The sequence below is a fragment of the Gossypium arboreum genome, chromosome 13, assembly GCF_025698485.1.
Source record: "Gossypium arboreum isolate Shixiya-1 chromosome 13, ASM2569848v2, whole genome shotgun sequence".
Taxonomy (NCBI): domain Eukaryota; kingdom Viridiplantae; phylum Streptophyta; class Magnoliopsida; order Malvales; family Malvaceae; genus Gossypium; species Gossypium arboreum.
Window position 1 is genome coordinate 34,306,577 of NC_069082.1, and position 19,007 is coordinate 34,325,583.

The 19,007-nt window shown below is 35.9% G+C and overlaps 1 non-coding gene across 1 annotated transcript; it reads right to left on the bottom strand.

Moving 5' to 3' along the window:
* Window positions 1-727: 727 nt before the first annotated feature.
* LOC128287150 (small nucleolar RNA R71) lies at window positions 728-834 on the bottom strand. The gene has a single exon (XR_008277846.1). It is a non-coding gene; the product is annotated as a small nucleolar RNA R71 (small nucleolar RNA).
* Between the last annotated feature and the right edge of the window lie 18,173 nt (window positions 835-19,007).

Below are 19,007 nucleotides of genomic sequence, written 5' to 3' on the forward strand. Positions count from 1 at the left end.
AACTGGGTCGTATGTCTATGCTTGAATATGAGTGAGAGTTTGTTAGGCTTAGTAAGTATGCTTGGGAATGTGTTTCCACCGAGGCTATCATGTGCAAGAGATTCAAAGATGGGTTGAATGAAGATGTTAGACTGCTAGTTGGGAATTTAGAGTTGAAAAAATTTGTCGTGCTGGTCGATCGAGCTTACAAGGCCGAAGAGCTGAGTAAAGAAAAGAGAAAAGCTAAGTTTGAGGCTAGAGATTCAAGAAAAGGACCGAAGAATAAGTCATTTTAGTCTTCGTCAATGAAATCGAGGGATTTGTATACTCGTTCGAATGTTTCAGTTGGATATCCCAACAGATATCCTGGGAAGCAGTATTCGGGTTCTAAGGTGATTATGCTAAACCTAAATTAACAGGAACTGAGTCAAGTATAGTTAGACCTGCTATTGCTGCAAATAATTTTGAACTGAAACCTAACACAATTCAAATGATACAACAGTTTGTTTTGTTTAATGGTTTGCAGGACGAGGATCCCAACGCTCATTTGGCAAATTTCCTAGAATTCTGCGATACATTTAAAATCAATGGCGTTTCTGATGATGCCATATGTCTTCGGTTGTTTCCCTTTTTGTTAAGGAATAAGGATAAACAATTTTTGAACCCGTTACCACGAGGGCCAATCACTACTTGGGAACAAATGACTAAATAATTCTTATTAAAATATTTTCCACCAGCTAAAACAGCCAAATTACGTAATGATATCTCTTCTTTTGTGCAGATGGATTTATAAACACTCTATGATGCATCAGAGAGATAAAAGGACCTTTTGAGAAGGTGCCCTCACCATGGGTTACCGCTTTGGCTACAGGTTCAAACGTTCCATAATGACCTAAATCCTTCGACTCGGCAGATGATTGATGCAGCCACTAGAGGAACTATCAATAATAAGACACCTGAGGCGACTTACGAATTTATTGAGGAGATGTCACTGAATAACTATCAGTGTCAAGTTATGATAACAAAGCCGACGAAAGCAGCCGATTTTTTCAACCTCGACGCACCAAGTAGAAATCTTAAATAAAAAGATTGACGGTTTGTGTAGTTCTACTCAGGTACATCCAGTGATGAGGTGCGATTCGAATGGAGGAGGAGCATGCACAGAATATTAACCCTTCAACCCTAGCATCAAGGAGGAACGAGTCCAATATATGTGTAATAATAAATCTAGATCCCAAAATAACCCATATAGTAACACTTATAATGCAGGTTGGAGGAACCATCCCAATTTCTTGTGGGGCAGTCAAGGAAATCAAAGGCCACAACATCCTCTGGGTTTTCAACAACCACCTTACCAGCAAGAAAAGAAGCCAAACCTTGAGGAAATGCTAACCAAATTCATCTCGGAGTTAGAGATTCATTTTTAGAATACTTAGACGGCACTCAAAAATCAACAAGCATCAATCTAGGGGCTCGACACTCAGATTGGACAGCTCGCCAAGTTGATTTCCAAACGACCACAAGGTAGCCTTCCAAGCAACATTGAATCTAACCCAATGGAGCAACTCAACGCAATTGCCATTCAAGATGAGGAAGGGTTAGTGGCAAAACCAAGGCCAGAACCGGTGGTAAGTGAAGGTAAGAATGAGGTAGGCCAAAACAAACAAAAATCAGTACGTACAGAATATAATCCTCGTGTGCCATACCCCAATGCGACAAGGAAAGACCGCTCAAATGAACAATTTGGTAAATTACTTAAACTCTTAAAAAAATTACATATTAATTTACCGTTTATTAAAGCTCTATCGTAGATGCCAAACGCAATGAAATTTTTAAAAGAGCTTTTAGCAAATAAGCGGAAGTTGGACGAGGCTTCACATGTGAAGCTAAACGCAGTTTGCTCAGCTATTCTACAGAATAAACTACCCAACAAATTGAAAAGATCCAGGGAGTTTTACAATTCCTTGCTTAATTGGTAGTTTAGATGTTAATAATGCATTAGCTAATTTAGGGGCTAGTATTAACATCATGCTGTACAAAATGTTTAAACAACTAGGTCTTGGGAAACCCAAACAGACTAGGATGAGCATTCAATTACCACATAAAACTATAAGATTTTCTAGAGATATTATTGAAGATGTGCTAGTTAAAATCGATAAATTTATATTTCCTGTTGACTTCGTTGTTCTAGACATAGAGGAGGATAGCAACACTCCTTTGATTTTAGGAAGGCCCTTTTTAGCAACTGCTAGAATGATTATTGATGTTGACACATGTGAGCTCACACTTCGTGTGGGAGACGAAATAATCACCCTTTAAGCTCGTAATTCCGGCAACACATCAAAAATTGAAGGTGATTGTCTAAACCATTCTACTAAAACTGACAATATGGTGCAACCTACTTTGTAGGAAATAAGTTTGAAGGAAGTACATGAGCCATCAAGCAATAGTAGAGGACCTATTCGTGAAGAACGAAGGCAAAAAATCGAGGAGCTAGATGAATGGCGGACACATAAACTGAGAACACACGATAAACTAAAACTACGCCAGAACAAGCTCAATACCTTTCCAAATCAACTTAAGGTTGGAGATAAAGTTTTATTAGATGCCGCAGATCCTCACATTGTCACTACCAAACCTAATGAAGAAATCCCTCTTACGGTACTTAGCATTTTCCCATTCGGTACAGACGAGGTAAGTCATCCCAAGTTTAGCACTTTTAAGGTAAACAATACCCGCCTAAAACTTTATTTTGATGAGATTCACAGCAGGAATGAAGAGTATAAACTCCTCGAACCACCATGACCATTCAATGGAGAGGTAAGTCGAGCTTAGACTATAAATAAGTGCTTCTCGGGAGGCAACCCGAGCACTAACAATATTACTTTCTTTAAATTTTAGTTTTTAAAATCTAACATACTAACCAAATCATTGAACACAGGCTTTTCAGAACCACACGGCCAAGCACACGGGCGTGCCGTAAGCCGTGCACATACCACGGGATGCAACATGGCCCTACGATACGGCCGTGTAAAAACAGGGCAAAAATTTCTTCCCAAACACGAGATGCAATAAGTAGCCACGGCCATGCGACATGGTCGTGGGTGAAACTGCCAAAATAACACCGGCATGCAGCACACCTGTGTTTTGAAACTGTGGGTTAACCTGTCAATTTAACACGGGCGTACGCCTACATACACGGGCTGTGCAACATGGCCGTGTACACCAATGCGCCTAATATCAAAAACTACGAAATGCACGGTCTGAGATTAGAGCACACGGGCGTGCCCCACGACCGTGTGCCCTAATTTCTCTATAAACACCTATATTTTGAAATTATTTATTTATTTTTATTTATTTATTTCCTTTTAATACTATTTTATCCTGAGTTTTTTACAATTTTTATTCTTCGGCTATTTCACTACGAGTAATTATGCTTCAGTATACCTCTTAAAGATTTCCTGATTTGATCATAGTTAGAAAGAGCTCCAAGCTCATCCTCGCATTGGAACTAAAAACTCCACCGGGAAAAGGTTCTCCACAACTGCCATTTCCTACTCGACCACGACCATAGCTACCACAAGATATAATATTCTTTTGGCGCAGAACTTCTGGACTAATAAAACTCTACCACCATTGGAGTATCATCCTCCAAAACTCTAGTTCAAGGAATTCATTCATCATTCAGGAAGTTTCACTTCTCTCCCTATCTTATGATTATGAATCTATTCTTTTCATCATATCTATCTTTGTACAATGAGGGCAATGTAAATCTTACGTGTGGGGGGGTCTTTAATATCATCATTAGAAATCCCTAAATTGTGTTTTATTCTCATGTAAATCATTTATATCACTATTAGAATGAATTTTAATTAATTTATGATTTTTATTGATATGTCTTGAATTAAAACATAGGCATTTATGCATTAAGTGTTGAAACTTTAAGACATTAGGGAACCAAGCATGATAAGTTGATTTTTGAAGAATTAAAAACTTTTAGGTTATTTTTCCCAAGTTTAGGTATTATCTTGAGTTGAAATTCACAAGTTTAAACATCAGAAAGTCATAATTTTTGTGAGATTTTGAGCCTTTAGAGCATCTATCATTTCTTTTATGCTAACTTTTATTGTTGATTTGAGTGCATCAGTATTGAATTGTTATTCTAGAACTTGCTTGATTTTTGAGTTGATATGTCAAAATGATAAAGGCCTTTAGGTTTAACCCACTCACTCCACAAAAGCCTATCTTCATAATTAACCCTTAGTGAACCCCTTTGAGCCTAACAAGCCATTAATTGATTTACCCTCAATATTAACCCATAAACCATTATTGTTGAAATCCCTTAATTTGATCCCTATTTTTTTCGAGATTTGATTTGAACTAATTGCTTAGCTATATTTTGCTCTTCTAAATATTTGACTTGTTCTTAAAAAAAGCATTCATACTTACATATTAGTAGTAATTTGGTTTTGTTGAGTCGCAGTATTTAAATTCCATCTTCTGAGAAGAAGCTCACTTGTACTCAATTGATGTTTAATTACTTTTTCTAGTTAGGTAATTTTTCAATTCAATCTCGGTTCTAACCTTTTTTTTCAGCTTGTGACCACACCCCCTAACCAAAGCCACGTTACAACCCTTTAAAGACCTTTTGATTGATGTTCATCTCAATATATAGTGGTGGAGATTTGATTTTCATGCAAGCATATGGTAATGACTTTTCATTATTGACTATTGAGTGCTTCATGTATTATCCTTAAACACCTCAAGTGATTTGAGTGAATCTTTAGTGAGGATGTGAAAATCTGTGATATTTTGAGTCAAAGGTAATTACTTAGATGAGGGGAGACACCTATGCTTTCATGATAAAATACTCAACTTGGAATGTTTGAAACTTTGATGTTCTTTTAGTCAAATTCTCAATGTATGATTACTTATGGAGTATTTTGAGATATTATTAATAGGAATTATAAGTTAATAAGAATTTATTTTGATTGTGAGTTGAGGGTTTTGCTTGAGGACAAGCAAATGCTTAAGTGTGGGGGTATTCAGCAATTGCAAGAGGTCGCAGATTTTCTTGGTTTTCAGCCATCTCCTCGGTTATGGTTTGAATATCATCCTCTTGCTCGTTCTCTGTGTATCTTAAGCTTCGCCTTATTTCTCTTTGGTTTCTGCAAACTGTGCGATCGATCTCACTACCAAAAAATAATGGTCCTGACGGGTTTCTTCTAGTCATAAACTATAATAACCTGCTAGAAAAAGGGAAAAAGAAGAATTAGTAATAAAAATTAGAATAAAATTTAAATTGAAGTAAAAGTGAATGGCTAAAGTAATAAAAATCGAGTGTTCCTATCGAACAGTAGTATAGCTTTAGCAAGACCGGATTGTCGAACCCAAAGGAACTAAAGTACTAGTAATGATTGTTTTTTTATTATTTAGCCTAAGAATAATAGGGTTTGTTTTAACTAACTAATTAACTAAACTAAGAATTCATGGAAAATAGAATTAGGGAATTACTTTTGGAAAAACGATTGAATTAAGATAATACCTAAGGAAAAATCCACCTAGAGTTTACTTGTTATTTGACTCTGAATCGGACGATTTATTCATTTGACTTGATTCGTAGAAATCCCTAAGTTATATTATTATCCCTCTCGAGACTAACAACGTCTAACCTTAGGTTGAATAATTGAAATCTCTTTCTAATTAACTTCCTAGCGTTTCCTTAACTCGATCTATGGATCCCCTTATTAGGTTTCACCCTAATCCGACAAAATCTTGTCACCCCATCTCTAGGCGCGTAATCAACTCCGCTTAATTATGACAAATGTACTTTTAGACAGGGTCTATTCCTCCTCTAAATAAGAGCTTAACTTGAATCAATATCCTGGATTGTCAAAACAAGAATTAAGAACACCTAATTAAGAACAAGTCAAATATTTATCATACAATTCAGATAATAATAACAAGATCTGTCTTTGGTTTCATTCCCCTTAGGTATTTAGGGGTTTTAGTTCATAACTAAAAAGGTAAATATCTTAGAAGAATAATGAATACAAAACATAAAGAAAAACCCAAAACTTCTGAAGGGAAATTGAGGGGAGATCTTCAGTCTTGATGATGAATCCGGCTTCTAAAATGGATTAATCGACTTTCCTTGAGCAGTTCCCTTCTTTCTCCCCTGTGTGTCCCCATTTTCCTCCTCCTCTAGGGTGTATTTATATGCTTTAGAATGCCTAAGAACCCTCAAAATTTGCCTTTTCTGAATTAGACTCAATTTGGGCTCGACAGGGACACGCCTGTGTGCAAGTACTTCAGGCTGTGGTCAAGCCTGTTAAATAGGCACAGGCGTGTGGTCCACCCGTGTGAGTCGTGCTTCGATTCTGCCAAATTGACACGGCAGTGTGGTCTGCCCGTGTGAGGAGGTCCAGGCTGTGTTGATTTCGTATGTTGGCCCATTTTCTCTATTTTTGGCCCGTTTCTCGTTCTTTTCACTCTCCTATGCTCACCTAAGTATAAAATATGAAATTAAAGGATTAGGAGCATCGAATTCACCAATTCTAAGGAGAAACCGTCCATAAATGTGTTAAGCATGGGGTAAAAATAAGTATAAATTACGATTTATCATCAGGCCTAAACTACGTTAATAGCAAGCATTGGTAACGCTAGGTCAAAAAGACCTAAATGTCAACACTGTGTTAGACGACATCCTGGTGAATGTAGGATGAATAACCAGGCTTGCTTTAAATATGTCTCCCAAGATCACTTTATTCAAGATTTCCCTAAAATGACTGAGAAAGATAATTTTCAGAATGCAAGGCCAAGCAACACTAGCACTAGAGGGAGGCCACTGAGAAACAAGGGAAATGGGAACAGTAGCAGAGGTGTAACGAAAGATTTAACTACGAGACCTAAGGTCAGAACACCTGCTAGAACTTACGCTATTCACGCTCGCGAAGATGCATCATCCCCTGATGTTATCACTGGTATACTTTCTCCCTGTGATACTAATGTAGTTGCATTGATTTATCCTAGATCGACTCATTCTTATAATTGTATGAATTTGGTATCTAGTAAGAATTTACTTGTTGAGTCTACTGAGTATGTGATTAAAGTGTCGAATCCCTTTGGCAAATATGTTCTAGTTGATAAAGTTTGCAAGAGTGGTCCTTTAATGACTCGGGGTCACTATTTTCCGACTGGCTTAATGCTTTTACAGTTTGATGAGTTTGATGTAAATCTTGGAATGGATTGGTTGACTCTACATGATGTCGTAGTGAATTGTAAACGAAAGATTATTGAATTGAAATGTCAAAATAATGAAATTCTTCGGATTGAACCAGTTGAGTCGGGTGAGTTGCCAATTATAATTTCATTGATGTCAGCTCAGAGGTATGTAAGAAAAGGTTGTGAAGCATATCTTGCATATGTATTAAATATGAAAGTGTCTGAATTGAAGATGGAATCAGTGCCGGTAGTTTATGAATACCCGGATGTGTTTCTAGAAGAGTTGCCGGTAGTTTGTTGAATTTACTATTGATTTGGTACCAGGAACTTCACTGATATCTATAGCTCCATATAGAATGGCTCCAACTAAATTGAAAGAGTTAAGTCTCAATTGCAAGAGTTGACAAATAAGAGTTTTGCGAGACCGAGTTGAGGCACTGGTGTTAGTGCAACCTGAGTCGGGAAAAAAGTTCGTGATTTTTAGTGATGCATCCTTGAACGGTCTTGGTTGTGTGTTGATGCAAGAGGCTAAAGTGATAGCTTATGCCTCAAGACAGTTGAAATAGCACGAGAAGAATTATTCCACGCACGACTTGGAATTAGTTGCTATTGTGTTTGCTATTAAAATCTAGAGACACCATTTATTCAGTGAGAAGTGTCGCATCTTTACCGATCAAAAGAGTTTAAAACACTTGACAAATAAGAAAGATTTGAATTTGCGATAACGGAGGTGGCTCGAACTGTTGAAAGATTATGAGTTAGCTATTGACTATTACCCAGGGAAAGCAAACATTGCTGTAGATGCTTTAAGTAGAAAGTCTTTGTTCGCTCTGAGAGCGATGAATACACGGTTAACCTTATCTGACGGTGTATCAATTCTGGCTGAGTTGAAAGCTAGACCGAAGCTTAGAAAGGTGATAATGAGTTGCAAGCTGAAAGATTTCAATGCGAATCGAATAGTGATTCAGAATATTGATACGTGATATTCGTGACAGGTTTTAAAGATTTATAATTAATCATTCTTGAAACTAACTATTATCACGATGAAGGCAAGTATACCTATCGAACAATAGTATAGCTTTAGCAAGACTGGATTGTCAAACCCAAAGGAACCAAGAGTACTAGTAATTACTTTCTTTTTATTATCTAGCCTAAAAATTAAGGGATTTGTTTATATAAACTAGTTAACTAAACTAAAGGTGCACAGAGAGAAAATTGGGAAAAAGCTTTTGGGAAAAATTCGATTGATTAAGATAATACCGAAGGAAAAATCCACCTAGACTTCACTTGTTATTTGATTCTGAATTAGACGATTTATTCATTTGACTTGATCCGTAGAAATCCCTAAGTTATATTATTATCTCTCTCGAGACTAATAGCGTCTAACCCTAGGTTAATTAATTGAAATCTCTTTCTAATTAACGCCTTAATGTTGCATTAACTCGATCTATGGATCCCCTTATTAGGTTTCACCCTAATCCGGCAAAATCTTATCACCCTATCTCTAGGCGTACAATCAATTCCGCTTAATTATGAAAAATTTACTCTTAGACAGGGTCTTTTTCTCCTCTGAATAAGAGCATTAACTTGAATCAATATCCTGGAATATTAAAACAAGAATTAAGAACACATAATTAAGAACAAGTCAAATATTTATCATACAATTTAGATAATAATAACATGATTCGTCTTAGGTTTCATTCCCCTTAGGTATTTAGGGGGTTTAGTTCATAATTATAAAATAAAACATCTCAGAATAATAATGAATACAAAACATAAAGAAAACCCAAAACCCCTGAATGGAAATTCAAGGGAGATCTTTAGTTTTGATGATGAATCTGAATTCTGAGATGGACCAATCGGCTTCCCTTGAGTAATTCCTTGCCTCCTACTCTGTGTGTCTATTCTAAGTGCCTCCCCAGGTGTTTAAATAGGCTTTAGAATGCTTAAGAGCCCTCAAAATTGGCCTTTTTCGAATAGGACTATACTTGGGCTCGGCAGGGACACGCCCATGTGACACACCCGTGTGAGATTACTCTAGCCCGTGGACAAGGCTGTTGAATAGGCATGGGCATGTAGTCTGTGACAGCCCTAAATTGACCCTAGTCGGAAAGTGGTTTCGGGACCACTAAACCGAGACATAAAAATAATTGACCGTTATAGTTGATGCTCATTATATGTACATATACATGTGTGAAAATTTCATGTTTGGATTTTGTTAATTGTAAGTGAATTTTATCAAATCGGACTTATGCGAGAAAATCTAGAAATGTGCTAGGCAAATGTAAAGTGGTCTATTAATGCATGATGTGAAAATGATGGGTTTGCATGTCAATTTTCCCAAAAGTTAAGCATGATGGCCAGCCATGCTATGAGTGGAAACATGTTGCAAACATGTTTAGTTAGTGGTTATGTTAGAAAGAATAAAATAATGAAAAAAAAAGAAATATGATGAAAACAAAGAAAAGAAAAAAAAATGTCCATCCTTTCATTTTTTCTTTGCTTGGCCGAATGTCCTAAGAAGAAGGGGGGGGAAAGAGCTTGAGAAAATCAGCCATGGTAGTTGCTAGACCAAGGTATGTTTGATGTTGTCCATGAGATTCATGCATGTTTTTAGTTGTTAGTTTGAATCCTATCTATCCCATGGTTGGATTTGGGGTTGTTGGAGAGTTGGGATTTGACAAAGAAGCTTAAAAATTTTAGTTGATACCTTGATGCTATTAACATGTTAGTTATATGGATGTGTTAAGTTGCTTGTTATGTTAGCATGAAAGTTGAAGTTGCTAAGTCATTTTGTTGGAGGTGCCGAATTTAGGACTAAGAAGAGAATGAGAATTCGGCTAACCTAGTTGAAAGGGGATGTTGCCGATTTGTAGATTTAGATTATGGGAGTGGCTATGATGGGCATTAAGATGTTGAACTTAAGAAATGTAGTCACATGTGGGTTTATATGATATTACAAATAGAGGTGAAGCTATGCTAAATTTGGAAAAAGTCGATCAAGTGTGCATAAGAAGAATTTAGGTGTCTAGATGATGTTATAGATGACATTGTACAAATATATGTATTCAGCCATTAAAGTGAGTATGTAGGTGATGTTGAATCAAATTTCTTTGGTGCACATTCGGTTATGTATATGTATATATATATATATATATACACACATAAGTATGCCCATTCGTGATGTACCTTTAATTATGTGTATAATCGACTAAATGGGTAATTAGTAAGAGTGGTTGCCGAATACACAAACATACATATGCATGTGTAATTGAATTATAAATGTTTAGCAAGATGATTTAACTAGTTAATTTATTTATTAAGCCGAGAAGTTAAAGAAGGGAATCAAGCAAGGGCAAAGCCAAGGACATCGAGTAGCAGGGTTGGAACCGTTATACCCAACACAAGGTAAGTCCTTAAGCATTTTTTTGTGAGAACTCCTTGGATAGATATTTTTTCAGAATGATTCTCCTACTTACTAATATGACCATATGTACAATTTGAGTTAAGTAAATTGCTTTACCATGATGAAACAACATAGGGCACTATGTGTGCAAAATTATGTGGCACTATGTGTGCCGATGGGGAGGTTGAAGCATGAGGAATCTCAAATGCACTATGTGTGCGATTTACTATGGCACTATGTGTGCGATTTACTATGGCACTATGTGTGCAATTACTATGGCACTATGTGTGCGAACATAATAAGCACTATGTGTGCAACATTCGGTTGTTGATATAAATTGTGCATGAGCGAGGTAAGTGATTGAGCCACTAACTAAATATCGAAATTGAGGTTGTGCGGTATATGCATAAATTTATCTAGTGCATCGTTGTTCCAAATTTGAGGAAATGGATCTAAATCGATTGGGCTGACTTGGCATTTGATTTGATTGAAGGACTTGGCATGAGATCGAACCAAAATTTTAAGAAATTGTAGCATAGTTTGTCATGGTTGGAAAAATCGATTTTGTATTATTTGTTTTTCACTTATGATTATTATTGTTGGACGGTAGAGTAGTGCTTAAGACTTACTGAGTTATGTACTCATTTGGTGTGCTCATTGTTGCTTATTTAGGTTCTTGATCCATTTTGTGTGCTCGGGACCGTCGTCGAAGTCATCACACCGGCTAGCAACTTTTGGTATTTTCTTCTTAGTTGGTTTAGGAGAACATTTCGGCATGTATAGGCTATTATGTTTTGTTGAAATTTGGTATGTAACTTTAGCCATGCGAAAATGGCATAATGTTCGGTTGGATTTGGTTCTATGATGTTTGGACACAAGCCTTGGTAATTCGGTTTTGGTTGAGTATTGGTTGAAGCCTACTCGATTATTATGTCATATGTCATGGCTGATTATTTTCGGTGTTAAATTCATGATTTGGTAATAGTGTAGTAGGGAGATGCTCGGTGATGATTAACCTTTGGCATGGCTAGTCATGGTCATAATTTCTAATATGTATGATGAATTATTGGTTAGATCAAGGAAAAACCATGAAATAGGCATAGTTTGCTTTAGTAATGATCTTGACAGCAGCATGATGTGAGATTGAAAAACCACTAAAACTAGTAGAAATGGAATTAAATTATGAATAGATTATGTAATAAAAGCTTGATGAGTCTATTTCCATATGGAAGAAACGAAACTACCATATGAGCTGTATGTTAAGACATATTTAGGTTTTCGTGAAACAGGGCCAGAACGGTTTCTGGATTCCCTATTCCGACTTTGGAAATTCATTATAAATTAACCAGAGATAATTAGGAGTCATTCCATATATTTATAGATTCCGCTTTGAGTCTAGTTTCTATAGAAACAAACCGCATCAGCATTGAAGCCCTGTACAGGGAGATATCCAAGTCGAAATGCGTGAAGGTCAGTGTAGTCGATCCCTGTAACATGGGAGATTTTAACTAATAAACTGTACTAATTGGCCTGACCAAAAATTCTAGAAAAAAATTTTTAGATGAATATATGAGTCTAGTTTCAGGGAAAAATCGCGAAACTGATTTTCGAGTTGTGTAACTCAAGATATGAATTTTAAGGTGACAGTGACACAGATAGCCAGCTGTCTGGAAATTTTTAAAATGAACTGTGCAAGTAAAGGAATTAAGTCGGTCAGCACCTAGTGTTCGACTCCGACAATGGTCTCAGGCACGGGGTGTTACATAGTCTACCTGTGTAAGTCATGCTTTGATCCTGCCAAATGGACACGGTCGTGTGACACGCTCGTGTGAGGAAGCCTAGGTAGTGTTGATTTCCCATGTGGGTCCATTTTCTCCGTTTTCGGCTCGTTTGTCACTCTTTTTACTCTCCTACGCTCACCTAAGTATAAAACATGGAATTAAAGAATTAGGAGCATCGAAGCCACCAAATCTAAGGAGAAATCATCCATAAATGTGCTAAGCATGGGATAAAAATATGTATAAATTACGGTTTATCAAATACCTCCACACTTAAGCGTTTGCTTGTCCTCAAGCAAAATCCTCAACTCACAATCAAAATAAATTCTTCTCAATTTATAATCCCTATCAATAATGTCTCAAAATAATCCATAAGTATTCATACATTGAAATTCAACTAAAAGTACATCAAAGTTTCAAACATTCCAAGTTGAGCATTTTATCACGAAAACATAGGTGTCTCCCCTCATCTTAAGTAATCACCCTTGATCAAAATATCACAGAGTTTAACATCCTCACTGAACATTCACTCAAATCACTCGAGGTGTTTAAGGACATCAAATAAAGCACTCATTAGTCAATATGCAAAGTTATTACCATAGGCTTGCATGAAAATCAAATCTCCACCACTATATATTGAGCTGATACATCAATCAAAAAGGTCTTTTAGAGGGTTATAATGTTGCTTTGGTTAGGGGGTGTGGTCACAAGATGAAAGAAAAGATTAGAATCGAGATTGAATTGAAGAAATCACCTAACTAGAAAAATAACTAACTATTAGTTGAATACAAGTGAGCTTCTTCTCAGAGTATGGAATTACACTCAAGCTTAAAAACAACAAATTACTACTAATATGTATGTAAGTATTGTTTTTTTAGAACAAGTCAAATAACATAGAATTTAATTATTGCAACAAAGAATAAAACATAGCTAAGCAATTAACTAAAATTAAATCTCGACAAAAATAGGGAATCAAATTAAGGGATTTCAACAATAATGGGTTATGGATTAATATTGAGGGTAAATCAATTAATGGCTTGTTAGGCTCAAAGAGGATCACTATGGGTTAATTATGAAGGTAGGCTTTTGTGGAGTGAGTGGGTTAAACCTAAGTGTCTTTATCATCTTGATATATCAACTCAAATGGTGTAGTCTTGACATGCATAATCAAGCAAGTTCTAGAATAACAAATCAATATTGATGCACTTATAATAAAAGTCAGCATGAAAGAAATAACATGGCTTTTTGATGTTTAAACTAGTGAATTTCAATTCAAAGTAATACCTAAACTTAGGGAAGTAACCTAAAAGTTTTTAATTCTTCAAAACTCAACTTATCATACTTGATTCCCTAATATATTAAAGTTTAAACAATCAATACATAAATGCGTATGTTTTAATTCAAGACATATCAATAAAAATCATAAAATTTATTCTAATAGTGATATGAGTGATTCACGTGAGACTAAGACAAAATTCATGGATTTCTAATGATGATATGAAAGAGCCCCCCCCCACATTTAAGATGTACATTGCCCTCAATGTACAAAGATAGATATATTGAAACATATAGATATATAATCATAAGATAGAGAGAGAAGTGAAACTTCCTGAATGATGAATGAACTCCTTGAATTGGAGTTATAGAGAATAATCGACCAAGGAAATGATGAGAGTGGAGGAGGATACTCCGGTGGTGGTAGAGGTTCATTAGTCCATAAGTCCCGTGCCAAAAGAATATTATACCTGGTAGTAGCTATGGTCGTGGTCGAGCAAGACATGGTAGTCGTGGAGAACCTTTTCCATTGGAGTTTTTAGTTCCTAAGTGATGATGAACTATGAAGCTCTTTATAACTATGATAAAATCAAGAAATCTTTAGGAAATATAAGGAAGCATAATTACTCATAATGAAATAGCCGAGATTATAAATTATTCAATAAAAATTATAAAACCTAAAATTAAAATAATATTAAAGGAAAATAAAATAAAAAGTACTTAAAGAGGATAAATAAAGATAAAAGTGAAAATAAAAATAATAAATAAAAAGTTTTTAAACATCTTCATTGCCGGATGGTTCGTGAGGTGGTGGTGGCGGCGATGAGATGTGAAGGTGCTGACAAATCTGGTGAAGTGTAGCATCAATGTGATCAAAACACTAAAAACACTGCTGCTCAAATCGAGTAAGGTGCTCAGAGATGTCAGAGTATGAAGCTGCCGCATGAACTGGACGATGGATGGGATGTGGAGGGACATCATCAGTAATGTCCCCTGGGTCTTCCTCCCCGATGGACTGGGCGAAGCGGTACTGAGGAGGGTAGGTGCCACGTCGTTTCTCGATCATCCTCATATGTAGCATGCTCGAGATGCCCTGGGGGGACATCTAGCCGATGAGAATGAGGGAGGATGATTGTGCTGCTGTGTTGAGCTGCCCAAAGTGCCGAGCCAATCGAGTCACATAGGGCCCGATAGAGATGACTCCTCTCATATGTCGCTCCGTCTGATGGCGGATGGCGAGGGCAATGAAGTAGGCAGGGTCGAAGATGTGCCCATTCGCCAGCTCCACAAGAAATAGGCGTCGTGAGTGTTGACGAAGCCTGTGCTCTCTCGCTGTCCTGTCTGTAATACCCCCTACCCGTATTCATTGCCAGAATAGGGTACGAGGTATTACCGAATTTTACGAGTTAAATTTTTTTAACTCAATATAATCCCTTTATAAATATCTAACATTCCCTACAATTTTAAACAAAAACCAATCCACATCAACCAAACCAATTCAACAAATTTTCAAGATAAATTCATGCATATTTATAAGATAACGTCATCATATACCCAAAACCAGGTTTGTTAACCATACCAATGGCTAACTTTACATTCATTTCACGTTAACATTTACTTTATTAGCTTATACATGCCATTGATTTCCAAAATAAAGTTTATTTACATACCGAAATCCTAAGGTTGATAGTGTGATGTGTCTCCGACCAAATCCGACCTCTGAGCTCTTAACACTACAAAACAGGGGAAAAGAAAACAGGGTAAGCACTTTGTGCTTAGTAAGCTCATGTAACAAGAATTATACCTACCTAATATTTTCAATATAATACAATAAACATTCATATATCCATTCAATGCATTATTACCCTAACATGTACAAACTCAACATTCAAGTTAGTATAATAATTTCCATGTACCAATAATATATACTATGATTGATGTGTTCATCAATACCATGATTTCCATTTCCTTGTTATTTTTCCATATTTATCCCATTGAATTTCTTGGAAATTTCGATGGATTTTCAAAGGTACACTTTTAGTGTATATTCTTGGGTCAGTCAATTTATATTCATGTGCGCATATTCCATTTCAGAGAGCACACTCCCGCGAACCTCATCCTTACAGCGGGATTACCAATCCAGGCTAAATCCCTTGTAACATAAACTCATAGAGTATTGTTGGGATTACCAGTCTAGGCTAAATCCCCTGCAATGACAATTACTCTAATGAGCTTGGATCTGAATTACCAATCCAGGCTAAATTTAGACCCTAATTCGGATTACCCGTCCGGGTTAAATCCGTTTTCCACATATTCTTCGGGAGGGCTATATCAGGATAGGATCATCCATTCGGGCTAGATCCTTTTTACCGTCGATTCCTTTTCAGAGATCCATCGAAATTTCCTTTCATTCAACCGAGATTTCTTCCCCTTTTTATCAAATATATCAATGTTTCATCAATTTTCATATAATGAACATTCAAATCATATTCACACCAATAACATACATTTCAAGCATTTAAGAATATAATTCAAGTTACACGAACTTACCTTGATACTTGTTCGTGTACAAAAATCTACTAATCCTGAACTTTTTTCCTTTCCTCGATCTAGCTTCGTATTTGAATCTTATGGGTCTAAATAAATAAATTTAATTATCAAATTAATACATTTCATGTTCATATGCAACAATTTCTATAATTTCATTATTATTATTTATAGTTTATTCAAAACTGTCTATTTGAGTCATAGTAACTAAATTATTTATAACTCGAGCTACGAAACTCTAAATTAAGATCCGTTAATTTTCCCTGAAACTAGACTCATATATCTTATTACCATGAACTTTTTAGAATTTTTAGTTTATCCAATAAGTACAGTTTATTCTTTAAAGTCACCCCTATTCTGCTATCTGACAGTTCTGACCCTTCTTCACTAAAAATTAATTATCTCTTCATACAGAATTTAGATGATGTTCCTGTTTATTTATCTTGAAAATAGACTCATTCGGGATTATAACATATAAATTTAATCCCAAATTATTTTTATTCAATTTTTTATGATTTTTCAAAGTTAGAACAGGGGAACTCGAATTCATTCTGCCCTTGTCTCATAAAATTCATTATATGTTATGATTTACAGATCCATTGCTTAGACCGTTTCTTCTATGAGAAACTAGGCTCAATAATCTTTAATGTCATATTTTGTTCATCTTCTAATTCTATTCCTACAATTTATGGTGATTTGTCAAATTTAGTCTATTGCTACTGTCCAATATTGTTTTAGTGCAAGCTGTTTATTACAATTTTTCCCTTAAGCTTTTAATAAATAACAATTTCGTCCCTACTCAATTAGCCTCTCAATTGAGCGGATTTTTCTCAATTAACACTTTATTCTATCACCTTAAATTAGTTTACAACCTTTAGGAATCAAAATTTAAGCAATCGACTTTAATTCCAAACATTTTCACAATTAGGTCCTAAAAATCAAATTTCTATTGAAATTACCTAATAAAATCATCTCATAAACAAATTAAAGCTTTAATTTCATTCTATTTCATCATAAACTGACAGCACTCAACCATGGTGACTTTCAATTTCATCAATGAAATAAAAAACTAATGAATTTAATAGTAGAAACTAGTTGTAAAAGTCTTAGAAACACAAAAATTACAAGAAAAAGGAAAGGATTAACTCACTTGGTGCAAAAATTATGGAATACCGGCTTAGAGAACCCTCCTATGGCATTTTTACCTGCTGGATTTGAAGAGAAATGAAGAGAAATCTAGATATTTCCTATTTAGTCCTAGCTTTATTTAGTTAATTTTGCAATATTCCAAATTTGCCCTTAATTTATCAATTTTCCTGCTGATTTCATGCCCTTGCCGTCCAGCCCAAATAAATTTTGGGTCTAATTGTCTTTTAAATCCTCTCTCATTAGACACTTAAGCTATTTAATCATCCTATCCACTTTTACACCTTTTTACAATTTAGTCCTTTTTATTTAATTAACTATCCAAACATTAAAATTTCCTAACGAAATTTTAATACCACATTACTAACATTTCATAAATATTTATAAAATTATTTTTGACTCGGTTTTACGAGATAGAGGTCCCGATACCTTATTTACCCAATTTCTTCAATAATTTCTTTTCCTAACTAACCACTAAATCGGTAAAATTTTTCTATCAATATTTTCATAAGATTTTCCTATCATATCAATTTTCATGCAAAAATATTGAAATAAATTTCTCTTTAAATTGGATTTGTGGTTACGAAACCACTATTCTGATAACCTTGAATTTAGGCCATTACACTGTCAAAGTGTGGGCCAAGATGGCATGTAGGTATCGCAGGGATGGGGCGAGGGCCGACGCCTTAGAGCAGTTAGGATCATAGGTGGCCGAGGCAGGGACGAGGTTCTTCCAGTACTTTGAGGGGGAGTAGTGGATGTGGCGATGGAGGGTGTCGAGTTCATTGTCGTCCATAAACTCTTCCGTGTATAGCCCTAGTGCAATTCCAAACTCCAGTACGCTCAACTGGTGCACTAGACCACCAAGGCAGAACTAGACCGTTCCAGGATCGTCGAAGTTTGTCATGATGACTTGGAGGTGGAAGGTTGAGCAGAGTTTCATCGTGAGCTCGAGGTATGTCGGCTTGATGATCTCAAAGAACAGCGGTCTTCATACCACGTGAGGTTGGCATTGTATACCTGGAATGAATAGTTGAAGTTAAATACTCCCCAAGAATGTACGCATGTTAAAACTGAATAAGAATATTTCATGGGGCTCACATACTAGACTAAAACAACCAAAGTAGATATATCAAGTCATTATCATGAGTAGGACTACGACAGTAAAGTAAACGGAAATATCTAGAAATTGAATGCATGTGAGTTTGATAATATGAAATATGATGTGGGTAAGCATTAAATCTATGGAAACACAAAAAGAAATGGATGAATGTATCTTAATGTATTGACTAAAATGGCAAAGTTCTATCATAATAACTATGATCATTTGCTCAAAATAAAATAAAATATCATGAAATAAGTAAAAGAATGAAGAAAATAGAGGGAAAAGATGAACAAACGCAAGATGGAGGAGCTTTGGATCGTCAAAAGTGGCATTGTATTCGGTGCACGGGCGTGGCAGGTAGGACGTGTGAAGTTACAGCAGCTAGGGTTAGGGATTTTGAGGAAGGGGATGATGAATAGTGAGGGGTTTATATAGATTTTGGGGCACACAGTTGTGCCCTAATTTTTGCCCGTGTCTTTCGCAATTTTTTAAATTTGGGCGCGTTTGGGACTCGTACACGCCCGTGCTCTTCGGACGTGTTGGTGCA